General features: G+C 38.8%; 1 protein-coding gene and 1 long non-coding RNA gene across 3 annotated transcripts in view; one reads left to right on the top strand and one right to left on the bottom strand.

Annotated features, from left to right (window-relative positions):
- The window catches only part of LRMDA (leucine rich melanocyte differentiation associated), a 1,045,267-nt gene that overhangs the window by 15,218 nt on the left and 1,009,958 nt on the right, over positions 1-20,091 (bottom strand). The gene's annotated exons all lie outside the window — the stretch shown is intronic.
- Positions 3,943-18,400, top strand: LOC123846579 (uncharacterized). Its single transcript, XR_006791313.3, has 3 exons — positions 3,943-4,126; positions 11,789-11,921; positions 15,858-18,400. It is a non-coding gene; the product is annotated as an uncharacterized LOC123846579 (long non-coding RNA).

Here is a 20,091-nt window from a genome sequence, read left to right as displayed (position 1 = left end):
TAACAACTAGGTTTGTCATAATTTAAACTCTGCAAGGATTGGGGGAAAGACCTTCCTTCTTGGGCGCGTTAGTCCAGCCTCCATCTGCCCTTCATTAGAATCCAAACAAACTTTTCCTGTACTGATATTACTATAATCTTTCCTAATTCCAGGACACTCTAAATTGCTTTCTCCAAAAGGAAAACAAAAGGAATCTGCTGATATATGAGCTAACTGAAAGAAGTTTGCATTATATAAAAAAAAAAATATGTTGTTGCAGAAAGCACAGCATAATTCTTGGGCACTAGCAAATCTCAATGCCAAATGCCAAAATATTTTCATTATTTCCTGATCTTTGACTTCCCATCCTTTAACCTGCCTTGGAAAAATAAAAAGTCCATATATATGCTAATGCTAATGAAAGAAACTATAGGTTAAGTAAGAATTAATAGTAGAAAGCAGTTTATAAGAGCCATATGAACCTCTTCTACATTTTTTTTTACCCAAGATAAAGACAAAGTAAACAGTAGAAGAACATATTATAAGGGCCTTCATTAGGGGCAGGCTCATTAAAACTTAATGAAGGCACCAGAGTCTCTCCAACAATATTAAGAGGGGTGCACTTTTTACCTATCAGTGGAATGGCCTGGTTGGAGAGACATTGCTGACAATGGGTGGTACCAGGTATTATCTGTCTCTGGAACATACTACTTTGATGGCTTGGGATATTACCCCTTTTATTTGGCTGGCTTGAATTCGTCAGGATTCACCCTGTGGTGAGTTAACATGCCTCCATATTGAAAAAAAATTGCCCATGGGCCAATGTGAGCCTCGCACCTAATAGAATACATCTGGCTCTGACAGTTTGATGCCCAGCTCTGAGCCACATTCGGCAACACAAATTAACAGCGTAGACATTGCCCACGCTGAGCAGGAAGTAATAACCTGCTACCTGCTACTTGGCCAAAATCTCATTATAAGCCATTACGGTAATTGAGGGCCAAGACTCTGTGGATATTAGACTCCCCGAGCGCCAGTCATTAGTTCAGCAGAAGAAAGACTCTGAACGGAGGGGGCGGTGGGGCCGACTGAGGAGAAACTGTTTTGGACCATAGCGTGAATTCCTTCTACAGGGTGCTCTGTGGCTCTGGGAGCTCTGAGAGCTGTTTCTCTTTTGCCCCAAAGTCCACACGACCTCTGGGGGTGGGTAGGGGGGGTGTCAGGACTCCAGGATGCTGACGTAATTCTTGGTAGGCCTCCAATAATGCTATATAATTAAAATTTGGTTTAAGTGAATATTGAGGATAGCCACAAAGGGAAGAAGAAGGCAAAAGAAGTCAGAATGCTCCAGAATAATATGGGTAGAAGCTGGAGTAGAGAGAGAGAGGAAGAGGGAAGCCACCTGTTTTCCCCAGAAAATGGACCCTCTCTAGAATTACTGCACCTATATGGGCTTCCATTCTTCTGTAGGGAGTAAGGCCAGTCCCTTTATCCTGGAAGACTGACCCTCTTAGTCTCTGTCCAGGGTTGGGCAGCTAGGGATGAAGTGGTGTGGGTTTGGTAGAGGGAAACAGGACAGAAGTCCAGTGGATCAATCAAACAGCAGATCAATTAACCTGGTTTTTGGTACCATGAGGACGGTTCTGGACTGTAGTAACCATGACAGCTATCAATAAATATCTCTTAGAAAGAGTTACAGAGGGCCAGGGAAAGGAGTAATTGAAAATACAATAAACCATCTCCAGAAATTCCTTCTTATCGTGCTACATACAAATCCCTCCTCCACCCCCACACTTCACACACACCCCAACAAGAACCCAATTCTCCAATTATGGGAGCATGTTTATGCCAGGTTTTACCTCGGTTATACTCAGGGGTATCCTAAAACTTCTGAGTGCCAGGTCTTCTCCAGAAATGACTAGAAGCCTAGTTAACAAATCTTCCTGGGCATCCACAAGTTTCCATCGCATCCTACGCCATGTGTCAGTGAAAGGATCCCTGGTCTTGGAATTTTCAAAGAGTCGGTATTTGGGGGGAAATAACACTTTGGTGGAGGAGAGAGGATGCTGCTGAGCATGAGGACATCTGTGAATAGCAGGTGCGCACTCAGGACACCCTAAGACGGTCTTCCTGTCTCAGCCACACCAGCCTCTCAGTGTTTCTCTTCACCTAGAGGGTTAAGTACAAGCTGGATGGAGCCTACGAAATGGCTGCTGTTCGCACAAGTGAGGCCTTCCCTCTAACTAGATCCTTCAGGAAAAAACAAATTAATCAACAGCGAGCTGAAGTGGGTTTAATGATTGCATTCTGCATACAATCAGCTTTTCCCTTTTCAAGGGCCATCAATATGTCAAGGGAAGACATATCTGAAGGATATAGCTCTTAACATCAAGGTTATCTATTCTGCACAAGGCTCCCACTCCTCGCTGGGCTGATACTCCATGCTGCCTCTGTCTAACATTTTCATCAACTCTGTAATCAATCAAGGTAATAATGTTGTGCAAAAAATCAATTAACAACGCAATTAAACTTTCCTTATTATCTCAAAGGGCTGAAATAATACCTAAAGGGAAGATAGACTCACTGAACGCAGACATCCATAATCCAATGTGAAAGTGAATTATGAGGTTGGACAGATGCAGGCATGTGCGGGTGCTGTTATTTTCCAGGGGTTATATCTCATCGTGGCAGTGTATCAGTCAGCCCCAATCCCAGACCCTAAAATTCCAAATTACTTTTAAGAAATATATGATGTACAATATCCATTTCATATTCTTTTAAAGATAACCCCCTCCCCTCCAAAAAAATTGAACAGCCATATTATTCAAAGACAAAATGATCTTTCAACAAGAACATAAAATATAAAAGCTATAATAACATTTACATCTGTATAGCACACATCTCTGTAAATGCAGGTCATCTATTATACATAATCTGCAGAGCCTAAGAGGCCCGGGATGCGGCACAACATTTAAAACCCAAATGCGTGAATGTGCAGACTCCTATGGGAAGGCTGTGACTTCCCCCAAGTGGAGGTCTCACCCATGCCTGCCACAGGTGCACGCATGCACACACGTACACACACGCAGGTAGAAGCATCCGGAACACCAGAAGTATCACTCATTTAAAATGAGAATGACTATATTATTTAGCAATTACACTCAGCTTGCCCTGAAACGCTGTCCTTAAGAATCGAGCACTTATAGTACATAAAAGAGACGACTATTAACCTTTTGCTGCAATGAGGACTGCGAAGGGCTTGAAATTTCTCAGTGAAATAGGATACATAGTAGAAAAAGAGGAAGGGGTTCCCTGACATTTACAGAGCTCATATTAAACTGTTCAGGACCCACATGCAATGGTCTGGCTCCAACAAGACAGAAGGGGAAACAATGACCAGAAGAAGGAAGGTTAAACAAACAAACAAACAAACATCAAAGCAAAAGTCAGCAAACAAAAAGTGCTGATCAAATACGGACATTATTTGAATATCCTCTTAACTCCTGGAAATAAAACACAGCAACACTTAAAGGATCACTATGAACAGATGTCAAATGCAAATGCCCGCACAAAAATCACCTCCCTGCACTCATCCTTCTCCATCATGGCACCAGAGGCTTCCCTATGGCAGAGTGGGAGGATCTCACAGCATATATGGAGAGCCTAGGAGATCCCTGGAAATTCATAGGAGCCAAACGAACTGATCCAGAAAAGCACAATTCCAAATTTGGGCCTCAGAGAGTTATTTGAATCAGAACAAGGAAGGATTTCGCTGTGTTTCTTGATCAAACGTGTTGCTACGTGAGCTCTAGGTTTTGGTAACATACAACTATTCTCCTAGCGGTGTGGATTTCCACATATGCCACTTGGGAGTTGGGCACATATCGGCGCTTGAAAATATCATTGCTCAACAATGAATTCCTTTATTGCAAGTCACTCACTTGCAACAAGGACCCATCTTCTTAAGCCAACTTTCCCCATTTTCAGCACAGCAAGGAAGCAGGACTGAGCCCCAAGTGCAGATGTACATGAACAGTAAAACAAGACAAATGCATACAAGCGCTTGCTCTGTAATTTCTTAAGAAAAATAAGAAAGCAAATCGTGATGTACTTTTTGGTACAGAATTTCAACAGAGAAATCGAACAGGTTAGTGAATCCTGCCATTTCTCTAACCTTACGGAACATAATTAATATGTTTTCATTTTCAATGACTATATTGTGTGTGTATCAACTGGAACTGCTCCTGCTGTGTATTTGATTCCACTGACGATGGGGTGGGTTGGATTTTAAATGATGTGTGAGCACTTCTGTTCTTTCCGTGCTCTGGTTTATGTGTTATTCATGACTTGCATTACAGACATGGCTGATACACAGATGTAAATGTTATTAAATCTTTTGTATTTTAGAGGCTTTGTGAAAGGCTTCTTTGTTTTCAAATAATTCTCTTAACCACCAGAAATAACCAGTAATACATGACAATGTCTTGGGAATTTTTTTTTCCACTGAATTTTCTGATGATGAGATTTTCTCCTCTCTACTGCTATTTTTTCATCAAAAAAAAAAATGTGGGATAAGTTGGCAGATGGAAGAGTTACATCTTCATACTACCAGTCAAGAACAAATTCATGAGTGTGTATGTATGTGCCTGCACAAGTGTGTGTTGTGTTTTGTGTGTATGTGTTACACATGGGTGCCTGTGTGTGCACTGTTTTATGCGTGCTGTGGGTCTTGTAGTAAATCATGTTATATATGTTGTATGTCTTACTTTTGTCTGTGTGCATCTCGAGTATGACTGTGTTATATGCGCACATGGTGTGTATGTGGGTGTGAATATGTTGACATCATTACGCTGGATCAGAGCTCAAAGTTGCCAATTCTCAATTGCCTGCCAAAGAAGCAGTTGCCTTACTGCATTTTGGTATCTGACATAATTTTTAATCTGTTTTCACTTTGCTCCATCCTCTTCACATTTCTTAGGATTTCAACAGAAATGTGGCAGAGGATAAACCTCTTCATACAGACAGCACTTAATCAGTCTGTGCCTCTTACTGGTTCACTTTTCTTTATTGATTTTAAATTTAAACGATGCTCTGAGGCTGAACAATGCACCTCCACAAATATAGCTGACTTCACTGAAGGAGGTCAAGAAAGACAGAGATGTGTTTCAGTCCTGAGGTTAGTAGCCCAACTTCAAAGAGCTCTAAAAGGAGAGAAGGCTTGGGCCCTCTCCATCCTCAGGGCAGTGTGGCTGATTTCAGATGTGCCCCTTTTAGAAGCACAAGAAAGGTCATATCAACTCTGGGAAATGTGGAGGAGTCCAAAGATCAGGTTCTAGCTCCAGGTCTATAGTATGTGTCCTGTGCAACTTGTTCAATTGTTCCGGACCTTGGTTTCTTAGTGTCTGGAGAAAACACTTCTTACGTCTGTTCTAATAATATAATCGCTATTATCATCTAAGTATATTTTCTATGCTGTGCATAGCTCATATGGTTGACACAAAGATAGAGATCTTTCTCTTTCCATGTCCCTCTCTTCCTTTCCTTGGTTTGTCCCCTTTCCTCCTAGAATATCTATGACCCTCATACTCCCTCTCCCCTTTCTTGGGGTTTCAACTCTAGAGTTAAAATATAACTGTCCTGGCACACCTGGGTGGCTCAGTCAGTTAAGCATCTGCCTTCGGCTCAGGTCATGATCTCAGGTCCTGGGATCGAGTCTCGCATCGGGCTCCCTGCCCAGTGAGAGTCTGCTTCTCCCTCTGCCTGCCACTCCCCTTGCTTGTGCTCTCTCTTTCTCTCTGTCAAATAAATAAATAAAATCTTTAAATATATATATAACTGTCTTCTTTCAGATGCATGTCCCTCCACACCTTTTCTAAGAATCAACTAGTTTTCTGATCACTAATTCACATGAGGCTATTAACAGAGTTTCATAACTTCGATAAAATATTTTAATTTTAAAAACAGACACATTAAAAACTAGATGAACTGAATGAACCTTTAATGAAATTTCAGGCAAAACAAGTAAGTGGGGAAACACTATGTGCCAGGAACAATCCATGATACCCAAAATTAAGAAGAAAAGAAAGGGAGAGACTCTTTTTACATTTGCGGAACTGACAGGCCAGTAAGGCAGATGACTTGTCAAATAAAAATAACTGCAATAAAATTTGCTATAATAATATTATGTACAAAATGTTATGCAAACATAGAAAAAAGATTAGCTCTACCTTGCGGAGTGATGGGGTAGCAGAAAGCATAAAAAAGCCATTTTCTCTATATGTATTTCCCTTTTTACTTAAGCCACAGATATAATATTTGTTGTTAATAAGTTAGACAATACAGAAGGCATATTTAAAAACGTATTACTCCTCTCACGATTTCCATGATCACCTGATATACAGTGAATCCCAGGATATACTGCTGGAGAGATGTAAATGTACGTATAGATATATAGAGATGATAGAAATATAGGTATAAATGTAGGTATATAGATATACAGAGATCCAGCTATAGACAGAGTATAGATGTAGACATAGGCATACAGATATATAGAGATAAAAATGTTGATACAGGTGTGTGTGTGTATATATACTGCATACATATATTACATAGATATGGAGAGATATGGATGTAGATGCAGGACATAGTACTAAGTAAAAATGCAAGGAACAAAAAAGTACATAAACTCAGTTACTTTTGGGTAAGAAAGAAGTAAAAATAAGATTAAAAAAATAAACACACCTCTTCATCTATGTTTTACAAAAAGAAATATGGGAGGGATAAACCATAGACTAGTAAGAATGACTACGTGTAGTGGGTAAGTGAAAATAGGGTGGCGGGCATCGGGATGGAGCTCAGACTTCTCTGAATATATCTCTTTATATTCATATATTTCACATATTCAAAAGTGAATACAAAAGGATGGAAAAAGCAAACCCTAAAACCGAATACACCTGGAGAAAAAAATGAACCTAACTGCATATCAAATCAATAACATAATGACACAAGAACAGAAAATCAAGTAATTTTGGAACACCATACTTCAACTGCACACCTGAGTGAGATATATTCTGAGGAAAAAAAATACAAGCAAAGAAATCTTGAGCTTTACTTAGTAAGCTTATTGATGTTAGTTTTACTGCCATTATAATTCTCATATTATTTTGTGTGTATTGTAGGGTAAAGAAAACATGTACATACACTGAAGTATTGGGAGTTAGTAGTTCACTGTGAGAGAAGGGAAAACAAAGAATGAGGGAAGATGTGGTAGGCAGAATAATGGTCCCCAAGATGTCCATCCATACTCTGACTTCTGGAAACTGTACTATAATATTTCACTTGATAAAAGGAACTTTGCTGAAGTGATAAAGGGTATGGACTTTAGGTTGGAGACATTATTCTGAACTGTCTGGGCTCTACCTAATCCCACAAGTCCTTAAAAAGGCAAGAAGCTCTAAAGACTGTGGTCACAATGGGAGATGTGACAAGGATCAGAGAGATGAAACGTCCCCACTGTGAAGGTGGGAGAAGGGACCTGGAGCCAAGGAATGGGGGTGGGGGTGCCTCCAGAGCTGGAGAAGGCAAGGAAATGGATGCTTCCCTGTGAGTCTCCAGAAAGGAACACAATCCTACCAACACCTTGATTTTAGCTCATTGAAGAGCCATGTTAGACTTCTGACCCACAGAACTAAAGGATAATGAATTGGTGTTATTTCAGCCATTCAGTCTGAGTAATTTGTTATGGCAGCCCTAGAAAACTAAATACGGAAAGTGATGATGGTGACGATGATGGTAATGAAAACTGCAAATCTAAATTGGAGGGAATATAAGAAATGATTAAAACTCACATATGTATGAATGTGTGTCAGACAACTGGCACCTAGAAACTGATTCCCCCCAAAATACTGCCATCTAAAATAACCAGGATGTGGGCAGGAAATATACAAAGTGTCTGAAACATCTTGTGCCGGAAAGCAGGTCATGAACGCAGAAGGTGGCTTGAAGATCCTCTCTCTAGCCAAATTTGGCACTATTTGATATCAAAATGAATTATGAGAGTAATTAATTTGACACATTGAATTGAGAAGAAAGCTATGAGTTAATAATGATACTTCAGTACATAAATAAATATAAGAGAAAAAGCCCTTATTTAATGAATGCCTGCTAATTAATTTCCAAAATTGGAAAAATCACCATATTCTAATGTAGTAATTCCAGCAAGTATTATCAACAGATGCTACAAGTATTGGGTGAAAGTTTATTGGAGAAGAAAATATTCACACAGCCTTAGATTGCCACTGTTTAGGTTACTTATTAATTATAAAGGGGAACATATACCTTTAGAGTGGATCAATATGGCAGTAACCACATTAACCAAATGATCAACCAGCATTACTACGAAAGGGATCATTAAATATGATGTGCCTCTCAACATGATGAAATAGACCCAATATCACCAACATTTGGCAAAATGTTAAACCTGAATCAATTTATGAGTGAGCAACCAGAAAAATCTGGAATATGGGAAATTCTACAATGACACTGACTTGGGCTTTTGAAAAAAACAAAAAACCAGAAACCTAAATGTCATGAAAAGCAGGAAAGTTGGGAGGTGTGCCCCAGCATATATGAGAATCACCTGGAGCACTTGTTAACAACAAAGATTACTGGGTCAGCCCCCAGAGTTTCTCTTTTAGTGGGTCTGGAGTGGGGCTCCAGCATTGCAAGTTCTGACAATTTCTCTAGTGATCCTGATGCTGCTGGTCAGGGGGGTCATCCTTGAGAACTCCTGCACTGGATTAAAAAAGAAATAAAAGCCTTGACAACCAAATGCAAACTTTGGTTGGATATTAGATTAAAATGAAAGTTATAAGAGACATCATTGGAAAGATTGAGGAAATTTAACTATGGACTGTATAGTAGACAATGGTTTGAGTCATTTTTTTTTTAAGATTTTATGTATTTATTTGATAGAGAGCTAGCGCAAACAGGGGGAGCAGCAGAGAGAGAGGGAGAAGCAGGCTCCCCACGGAGCGGGAAGCCTGACACCAGGCTTGATCCCAGGACCCTGGGATCATGACCTGAGAGCTGAAGGAAGCTGCTTGACCAACTGAGCCACCCAGGCACCCCGAATTAATGTTAATATTCTTAGTATTTTGTTGTTTTGTAAGAAACAGTCCTTATCTTAGGATATTCATGCCGAACTATTTAGGGCTGAAGTGTGATGGTGTCTGCAATTTATTTAAATGTCTCATAAAAAATGTGTGTAGACACATGCAGACTCATAGACATACAGAGAGAGAGAGCAAATGTGGCAAAATATTAACAGTGAATTTAGGTAAAGAATATATGTGTGTTCAATGTACTATTCTTTTGACTTTCCTATAGGCCTGAAAATTTTCACAGTAATAATTTTGGAGGAGATTGCTTGTTTATCTTGGCATATGATCTTTGTAAGTGTACGGTAATGACCCCGAGAATAATCTCCAAATCTGTGTTAACTTTCTTTGCCTTCTCTTCTCTGGATTCCATCAGGTGACCTATTTAAGCCTTTTGGTTAGCACTGATTGAGATCCTTTCAGGTCAAAATGTTTTCCACAAACAGCACTTTGCTATTCAAAACAGAATAATTGAGAGTGAAAAATTATCAGTCCCTGCTACTGCAATCCCATCACTCTGTGCCTTCCTCTTTCTAAACACACACACACACACACACACACACACGGACACACACACATGGACACGGACACACACAATCCATATATACAATCCATCTTTTATTTTTAAGATTTTATTTATTTATTAGAGAGAGAGCATGCACACGCACAAGTGGAGGTGGCGAGGGGCAGCGGGAGAGGGAGAAAGGAGACTCCCAGCTGAGCAGAGAGCCCGACACGGGACTCAGTTCTGGGACCCTGAGATCATGACCTGAGCCAAAGGCAGACACTTAACTGACTGAGCCACCCAGGTGCCCCTACACTCCATCCTTTCATTCCTTCCTTCTATCTTTCCTTCACAAAAATGTATAAGGTCATGTTTAATTTGCATCACAACATGCCTGACTAGCAAAGTACTTATTTACTCAGTTATTAGTCATGCCTTCTTTCATTACATAGCTATTTCCTGAGGTCCTACTATGTGCCTGTCAGTGCTCTTACAGATGATGATATGGTAAGGGGAGAAGGTCTCAGCTCATGGACACTACAACCCAGTGGGGGAAGGAAGGCAATAAGTAGACAAAATTTAAGGCCAACTAATACTTTCAGATATAAATATAATGAAGGTGGTAAAGAGTAAGAAGTTTGAACTAAGAAATAGGATACCTTGGTGCTAGTACTAATTGTTCTATATTCCAGGCTTGTGAATTTTGGCAGGTCACGTGAATTATTTGAGCCTTGATTTTCATGTCTAAAATAGGAGTAATAATCCTTGCCTATGTACTCCCTCATCACCTGACTATAAGGAACTCCACCTACTGAATAGCATTTATTGTCATTGCCAAATGATAGCATATCTTGTGATGATTGTCGTAATTCTTATAATAACGAGGCATCTTATAACTGTCCCACTACTATATTAGTGAGGATTATGCAAGCTGCTATAACAAACAAGCTCCATAATTTCAGTGACCTAACACAACGGAAGTCTATGTCTCCCTTACCCAAATGTCCAATGCAGGGAGCCTCCTCTATGTGATTGCTGTGGTTCTGCCATCTCCTGTAAGTCCTGCCATCGGGAAAAGTGAAGGAGGCAGAGCCACTCCTCAAAAGGCTTGGTTGTGGAATGAGACACATCTCTTCCATTAACATCTCTTCAGCTAAACCACATTCATCTAACCACATCTAACTTCAAGGGAGATGGAGTTGAAGTCCACCTTTGTGGTCCCAAAAGGGGAAGAAAATGTGTATTTTATTGAGAAAAAGCGATCTCTGCTATTATGACCAAAATGTGTTTTTTCCTTACACATTCTTACTTAATGTGGAATATTGTAATATGGTAAAGAGAAGAGAAAGGGTAATTTTACAGTCAGTTAAATACTTGTTCTGGGCTAAGTACCAGGCACAATACCATACTGATGTTTCACCTGTATAGCAAAGCACAGTACTATCACAGTGCCTGGCGCATAAAAGGCATTTCAGGATGTATTCATAGGTTAATGAATGAACGAACATCCACTAACCCAAGCCCCATGAGAGCAGAAAGTCTGATCTGTTTACTACAGTCTCTTGGGTGCCTAGCTCTGTGCTCAGCATGGAGTGGGCAATAAATATATACTAATAATTTGTTTTAAAACCTAAAGTTATATTTTGTTCCCTGAACTGGGCATATGCATTTATAGCATACTCTTGGAGCAAATATTTTTATGACACATTTAGTTATGTCAGAATAATTCCAAACCATCCAGGCTTTACCTAAATACCCATGAATACTTAAATAACTGACAATTCCACAGAGCCATTATAGCTATATTTTAGTAGCAAAGAGTAATAAGCAAATCAAGTAGACAGCATCTATTTTTTAAATGGAAATCTGTAGGTGCCTTTAGCTGAAAATTAAAAACAAGGGACCCTAACTTCCAAAGAGCCTCCATTAATTAATTAAAGCAATGAATTTGCAAGCTCCTGGGTGACAGTGAGGTGTTCCCAGAGGCCAACATGGTTCTATAAAGGCAACACAACCAACATTAACTGCAATAACACATGTGAACTTGGGTCTTGTATGGCAATCTAGATGCAGTTAACCTCAGTGAGGAAGAGGTGTTCCTCATCAAATTTATACAAAGAAATTGTTTTTCATGATATATTCAAAGGCCAATGAATCCAGCTGAATTTGGATAGAGCAGCTTAAGTTGACCTGACATGATCAATGTACTGAAGGTAAAATTGTGAACAGTCGCAATCAACTGACTTTGGGAGAAATTCTACAACGTCCACACTTTACAGGTATTTGTATTCCCTCCCTCCTTTGTCCCCTTCACCTCTCCCTCCCTCTCCCCTTCTATCTACACAGGATCTTGTTTTTCTTCTTTCATTACTGAAATGTCAGCACTCAAATTAAGATCTATTTCAATGACCACATCTTCCTTGAAGAAAATGTGTATTTACTATTACAACCATGAAAATAAGAATTTAAATAAAAATAGGATCTAAAGATCTGAGAGTCATCATGGAGCAACAATTCAACTGAAGTCCACTCTGCAGTGATATTAGATCAGGCATACCAGCTGTATTTTAAGAACACCTAAATAGAAGAATTGCGATAATTAAAGCAATTTAACTTTTTTCATTGACCATTCAGATTTTCACTGCCCTGATCCAAACAATTAATTTCTGTTAATAAATGTTCCTACCCTCAGAAAATCTGAGATGACTTTTCCCCAAACATCCCATGGCATTTCACGTGTAGGACTCCATTCTGCCACATAAAATTCTTCTTATCTTTCAAGACCAAGTTCAAATGGCATTTCTTCTTGGAAGCCTCCACTGATTTCCCTTAGGCAGAATTAGTGGCTCCTTGTTTGTTCTCCCTGTGCACCATTCATTACACAATGATTACACACACCCCACTGTATCATAGCCCATCAGGTCATTATTATTCCCACTTAAATGTAATTTACTTGAACTCAGGGACACTGCTTTATTCATCTTTGAATCTATGGATTCTCTACCATGGGTCTTGGAATTTAAAATGTAGTTAAAATGTTTGCTAAATGAGTGAATGCATGTATGAATGCATTGAGCAAGTGAGCCAGACTTTCTCTGTTTACCAAACAGAAGGCCTAGGAGATCATGAGCAGAATTCGTAATTAAGCCGTAAATAACACAATGATTATCTGATAGCCACAATTATTAAAAGTAGAGGCTTAATGGGCGTGCAACTTGTCTTCTATAAAAAAGCTGAGGCACTAAAGAAGAAATGAAAAACCCAAAGAACCACATGTCTCTTAAAGAAATCAAATTTATAGTTTAATATCAACCTATGAAGATAACTCCAAGTGCAAATGGCTTTAATGGCAAATTCAACCAAGGATTTACCAAAGAATAATATCAATTCTCCACAAACTTTTCCAAAATATTGAGAAGGTGGGAACACTTTCCAATTTATTTTATTGCTTCCAGCATTATACTGATACCAAAACTAGGTAACTATATTATAAGGAAAGAAAACCACAGAACAATATTCCTCGTGTACATGCAAGCAAAAATCTGTAATAAAGTATTAGAAGATTGGATCCAGCAGTACATAACAAGTATAGTACATCATGACTGAGTAGGGTTTATCCTAGAAATGCAAGGTTGGTTCAATATTTAAAAATAAATTTAATATACCACATCAACAGATTGAGAAAAATATAATCATCTCACCTGATGCAGAAAAAAATGACAAAATTCAAAATTCCTTCATGATAAGACCTTTCAAAAACACAAGAATAAAAGGGGAGTTCCTCAATCTTATAAAGGTCACCTACAGAAACCACAGCTAACATCATACTGAAAATGGTAAGACTGAGTGCTTTCCCTCCATTAGGAACAAGATGGGATATCCACTCTCACTTCTGCAATTCAATTCACATGTCTCATCTTCCCATCTGAAATGACCTATGCCCATGTATTCTAGGGACCATGCAGCATGATATCTACCAATCACTCTTGGACGTTAAAGGCAGTTACAGTCCCTGACAGCTACAGCATAGAGGCTGGGAAGATTCTCAAGGGCAGGAAGGGCTTGGGACATGTTGAGCAACACTACAATGAGTGACTCTAATGGGGTAAGGATTTTCTTTCTAACATTAACAGGAAAAGACATAACAAAATTTCTGCCCCTGAACATAATAAGTCCTTAGGCCATCTAACCATTAACATAATAAAAGTTCTCTGTTTTGAGTTTTCTTTTGGTAGAATTATCTTCTGCATCAGGCATGTCCCTGGAGATGGAGGCAGATTGTCCCCCAGAAACATGGCACATCCATAGCCCTTCACAGCATCAGATACTCATTCATTCTATGTGCAAGACACTGTACTGGGTGCTTTAAATTCATCATTCATTTAATCCCTAGCATTAACAGATAGGTTATATTACCCCCAGTCCACAGATGAAGCAAATAAGATTTAGAAAGATTAATAAAATGCATTCAAAAAGATAAAATTATTATAGGAAGAAGCTATGGTTGGCTTTCAGTTCTTCTGATTCAGTGCTTCTTCCATTATCACAAAGATCATTTTAGGGAATGATGAACCAAAGAAGAATGCAAATGAGCAGTATTTCTGTGACTCCAGGCTTTATCAAAAAGTTTTGGGTTTCATCTCATGACAAAATTTTCAAAATTAATTTTCCAGTTATAAATATAAAGCTTCCTCCTTGTTAATGCAAATTTTCAACGGAAAGACATTTTATGGAGCAACACATCAGCAGATTTCTTGCCCCCCTCCTTCTCTTTTTTCCTCCTCATCCTCCACTATCATCATCATAGCTGAGTTTATTGAGCTTCTGGGTGTAGGCACTCTGATGTACATTTCACATGATTGTCTGATCACTTGATCCTCTAAACAACCCAATGAGATGACTAGTATTATTTTTGCCCTTTCTTTCTTCTACAAATTGCCTATAAAATGGATATAAACAAAATTCAAGTCTATGAGTCCTTGGTGTCATGTTTGTGTTCTCCTTGGAGCCCACTAAGTTAGTTTACAATGCAGTTCATGAAAATCCATGCCCATAGTGCTCATTCTCTCTCTCTCTCTCCCCCAGCATCCCTCAATGCTTAAATCTATCACAATATATGATTTGACTTGATGGTTCTGATCCACTGCAAGAAAGAACAGTCCTAAAAAGAACAAAATTCAGAAGGGGGGGAAATCGGAGGGGTAGACGAACCATGAGAGATGATGGACTCAAAACCAAACAGGGTTCTAGAGGGGAGGGGGGTGGGAGGATGGGTTAGCCTGGTGGTGGGTATTGAGGAGGGCGTGTTCTGCATGGAGCACTGGGTGCTATGCACAAACAATGAATCATGGAACACTACATCTAAAACTAATGATGTAATGTATGGGGATTAACATAACAATAAAAAAATTAAAAAAAAAAAACAAAATTCAGTTGCTCTGACATTTTTCCTGTATTCAAGTTGGAAATGAGTCTCTTGGGAGCTTTAAATGGCCCAGTCCTTGTCTTCTCTTTTGGGGAGCCTGTCAATTGACACATATAGACCTCCTCCATGCACCTCTCCTATTAGTGGGCCAAGAGAAGAGCTCAAAGGAAGGCAGGTGGTAGATGCTCCTGATCTTCCTGGAAACTATCTATTTACCTCTCTTTGCCAGTCAGCCCTTATGCTTGGCTTCAAAGACCTTCTTTTTCAAAACTAATGAAAATCCAACCAACAAAGTCAAACCTATTGGATCAAGTCTTCTCATCTCTTCTCATCCCCAAACTACTATACCAGGGGTAGTCTCAGAAATGAGTGCCCTGTTTTCCATGTGAGGTGACAAAGCCTCCCAAACACTTGGCATGCTACTAAAAATACCTGTTCAAATGGGATGTAGTCTCCCTGCAAGAGAAAATCAAGGAAGGGCTAGAATAGAATTAGGTTTCTGAGGCTTCCTTGGTGCCACTAATGTGCTAGACTTCATTAAAATCAACCTGCTATTGAGTGGCAGAATTGGAATTAAAATCGGGAAGCAAGGTTGAATGCCAGTATCCATATTCCCCTTTTATCTTACACACAGACACGCTAAGCTATTGAGCATGGCAGTGTGCTCATTGATGGTGGCCATAAAATAAAAGGGGATGTTATGAAGGGCTCCTGGGACAACTTGTTAAAATATAATCTCTTTGCTTGAGGGAATATCATTATAACCTTGGCTTTTCTTTCTTCCTGCTAGTTGAAACATGGAAATAAGGGCTGGTGCTACAGCAACAATATTGTGACTATAAATCAAACTTGAAGATGGAAGCTGGTCTTTTGGAAGTTAGAACAAAAATAAAAGAATCTTGGGCTCCCAATGGAGTCACACCTGCTATAGACTGCCTATATCTAGGGTTCATGTTATATGAAAGAATCTTGTTAAAGTCATTGCTATTTGGGATGTTTGTTAGTTGCAGCTGAACACAATTCCTAACTTATGCAAACCCTTTTCTGTACTATCACTACTTTTCCTTCTAGAACTATTTGCCTAAACACTATATTATTGTTTGAGGTTAGTTTTTAAGGTATTTCTTATATCTACATCCTCACTGTAAAAAAAATAAAGTGCGAAGAAAAATAATCATGCATAATTTCACTGCCCAGGGCTAAATGCAGTTGACATTTTGATGTTTTGCCTTCCAGTCATTTTTCTATTCCTATATCATAAGCATGGATGAGCTCATATATATCTTTCTTCATTTGTTTTATTGCAGAAATATTTGCCTGCCATATTAAAAATTATCTTAAACATCTTTTAAATTCTACATAATATTGCAAATTCTGTGAATTTGCTATAATTTATTTTGCATTCCTACCTAGTTGGATATTGACTATTTTCTGTATTTTGATGTCATAAACATTACTACGGTGATCATGTGAATGTATAAAGTTACTTTGTTTATGCATTTCAGATTCTTTCCTTTGGACAGATTCCTAAGTGTATCATTATTAGGTCAAAGGATTTAAATATTTTCTAGCCTCAATGCACAGGGCCAAAATGCTTTTCTAAAACAGATCAGTATACATCCAATCCACTCAATAGTACCAAGCATGGTTATGTGATCATCCTAGCTAGTGAAGAAATTATGTTCTAGGATTGTTTTACTTTTTGAGCACTTGATTATTACTGAGAGTGAACACTCTTCATGCCCACCACCACTTGTGTTTCCTACAGTGTTTTATGCACCTTTGTGTCTCCAACATCTACCGTACATCCTGGATCACAGGATAAACTCAATATGGCTTCACCAAAAGATGTGGTTATTTTTAATAACCTTGTATCTGAGATGGCCTGAGAAAAATTGCTTTTGGAATTATTACCAATTAGATTATATACCATGGAGTTTTAGTGTTTGAATACTGATGATCCCACGGAGGACTATAATAGTTACATGTAACACCAAACTTTTTCTATTTATTACACACTGTTCTAAAACTTTAAGTGCATTATTTCATTAAAACTTCATAATAACCCTGTGAGGTAGTTAGTATTAACCTCCCCATTTTAGCATTTAGAAGCTGAGACAGAGAGATGTTAAATCAATGGAACAAGGATTTCAACCTACGCAGTGTAATTCTAGAATGAATTTTTATTCAGATTCTCCAATGTGCATGGAAACTTTTGGGGATATCAAGAGGGGAAAATAAACATGGTCCTGGTCTTCCAAAGTTCAATCTGTTTGTGTAGACAAAATGAAACAGAGTAAATGTGGATAATAACGGTGATAGGAATAACCAATACTTACTGAGGGCCAGACACTGTTCTAAGCACTTACTCCTTTCAAAATATGCATGCTATAGGCACTACTATTATTTTCATTTTACAGGTAAGGAAACTGAAGCAGAGAGATTATGTAATTTGTCTGAGCTTACACAAGTAGTAACTGATGGAGCCAGGATTTGAATCTAGAAAGACTTCAGAGCCTACCTTCTTAACCACTTTGTACAGAACTTTCCATTGTTGCATACAAAAGGCTCGAAAATGGCACATGTCAGTGCATGCTTAATGATCAAAGAGGTAGACCCAATGTGTCAAGTGAATTCAGAAGACAACATGTTCAGAAGATATCATAAGCTGGAACAATTAGGAGTAATCCTACCATCCTTCACTATGAAATCAAAATGGCAGCTAAAGAAACATGGCAGTAGAGAAAAGGCCCAGAATGGAATCAGACAAATGTGGTTTTCAAATTCCAGCTCCACCCCTTCCTAGTGAAATGGGAATAAACACTCTTCTGTAATAAGGTCCTTATAAAGATGGTATAAGTTGCTGTGTATGTGGCATCTAGCAAAATTTCAAGTCTTTCTGTAAGAACACAAAAAATGAGATTTCTCTTACATAGTAGACACTGTGCATTGGCTCCCTTTTATCCTATCTTCCTGTACTATAAGAGCATGAACACTAAAATACTTGATTTTCCAGCCTCCCAATGACATGGTCTGGCAAATGAGAAATAGGCAGATGTCTTTAGAAAACTGTCCATCTACAAATAAAAAGTGAATGCCTTGCAAGGAAAAGACCTTCCCTCTTCATCCTGCCCGGTGAGCTGAAATGATGCCAAGAGGAATAGCAGTCATTCTGAGAACATGAAGATGAAATCCTCATGCTAAGGACAGTGGAATAGAAAGAAAGAGCCTGGGTGCTTACTGACCTCTCTTTTAACCACTGTAACAGTCCTGGATTGTCTACTTCCATCCTTACTTTTACGTGAGAAAAATAAACACATGTTTAGGTCACTATTTATTGGGTTTCTGTCATTTGTAGCTGAACATACGTTTATCTGATGCACTTTCCTCACCATTTGCCAGAGTCACTTGTATTTCCTCAGATGATGGAACACACGTATCTGAGGGTCACACTGCCCATCACCAAATGACCAACAGCTACTTTTTTAGACTTAATGGTTCAACATTCTTCATAGTTATGCCTCAGGATGTGAGGTTCAGGTGAGAAAGCATGAATCCTTCTGCCCATTAGCAGTCAGTTGGAGAGCTGGCTGGTTGTAGACTAGAATAAAAACTTGGGGTAACTTAGCCACATTTTAATCACCAGTGAGAACACAAGGCCCTACAGAACACAGGAGTATTGTATAAGTGGAAGAGAGACAGGCCAGATTCAAATTCTGGAATTGCTACACTAATAGTGACCATGAATAATTACCTTAAATGCCTGAGACCTCAGTTTTTGCCTCTGTAAAATGGAGATAACTCATACTATCTTGGGTTAGAGCTAAGATCATGTATTATCTGTAAAACAACTATCACAGTGTCTAGAAATCATAATAGGTGAACCCCCAAAATGGTTATAATGATGATTATTAAAGACAATCAGAAATAATAGTCTGAAATTGACTTAACTGCTATTTGTAAGAACCTACTGTGGGCCAGGCCCTGGGATTCTAGGAGCAAAGAAGAAAATTGTTTTCCTGCCTCCCTACTTTCCATCCACCTGCCCCCTACCATAGACCTGATATTAACATGGGGAAAACAGAATGTACAAATAGACAAATCGATCAAGCAATCACCTAAGAGAGTGAGAAGAATTTGGAAAAAAAAAATAAAGAAGGGTCCAGGGACTGCAGGGGGAGTGTGGCATGAGAAGTCACGGGTGGGACGTCTTCACAGTTAGCAGACGGTGACCCTCTGGATTTCAGAACAAAAGGTGTCTCCCCATTTCGCTTAAGAGAGGACAGAGGACCAGAGAATCCATCAGTTTGGTTGACTAACCTAAAGGTGATTTCTTCTGAATCTCAGGCCCCATTAGAACACAAATTCTTGTGATTTAAAACAAATTTAGTGTATAAGCAGATGTTGTTCTATATTTTTACAGGTCCAAATATCAGATAGCTAATTATCTTACCCCTCGCCCCTTTTCCTCATCCTGCAGCCCCACCTCAATAGGTGTTAAACTGTTTTCCTCAACACTCTGGCATTTAAAACACTACATCAAAAATAAATAAATAAATAAATAAATAAATAAATAAATAAATAAATAAATAAATAAATAGGGGGAAAAACAAAGTGAGGACTTTTCAGAAGGCTTAGACACCGAAGAGAACCTGAGACAACTGGTTGCAAAAGGTATATTAAAAACATGCGCTCCCATTGTGTAAAACGTTTCTAATTATTTTAATCAAGTGTATGCCATTTTCCAAGACCCCATGTTCCACAGGGATAGCATACTTTTTCTGTTTTATTTTGAAGGGAAAACAAAAAAAGAAAATGCAAAGCTGAACTGTGTCTCTATTTTTTTGTTGTTGTTCAGACAAAGCTATTTCTCTCCTTTTATTTCAGCCTGTTTCTGTCCAGAGAGATGGCACCACTCCTGGCAGAGGCCATTCCCTTTTAGCCAATGTGGTCCTACCTGACTCAGCAGTGCTACAAAATATCGACTTGAAAAGTAATTAAGATATAAGTATTCCAAAAAGAGC

Source organism: Mirounga angustirostris, unplaced genomic scaffold (assembly GCF_029215605.1).
Source record: "Mirounga angustirostris isolate CCGP_5_RB_7025 unplaced genomic scaffold, mMirAng1.0.hap1 SCAF_6, whole genome shotgun sequence".
Taxonomy (NCBI): Eukaryota; Metazoa; Chordata; class Mammalia; order Carnivora; family Phocidae; genus Mirounga; species Mirounga angustirostris.
The sequence above is the reverse complement of the archived record's forward strand: the minus strand, read 5'-3'. Positions and strand labels throughout refer to the sequence as shown.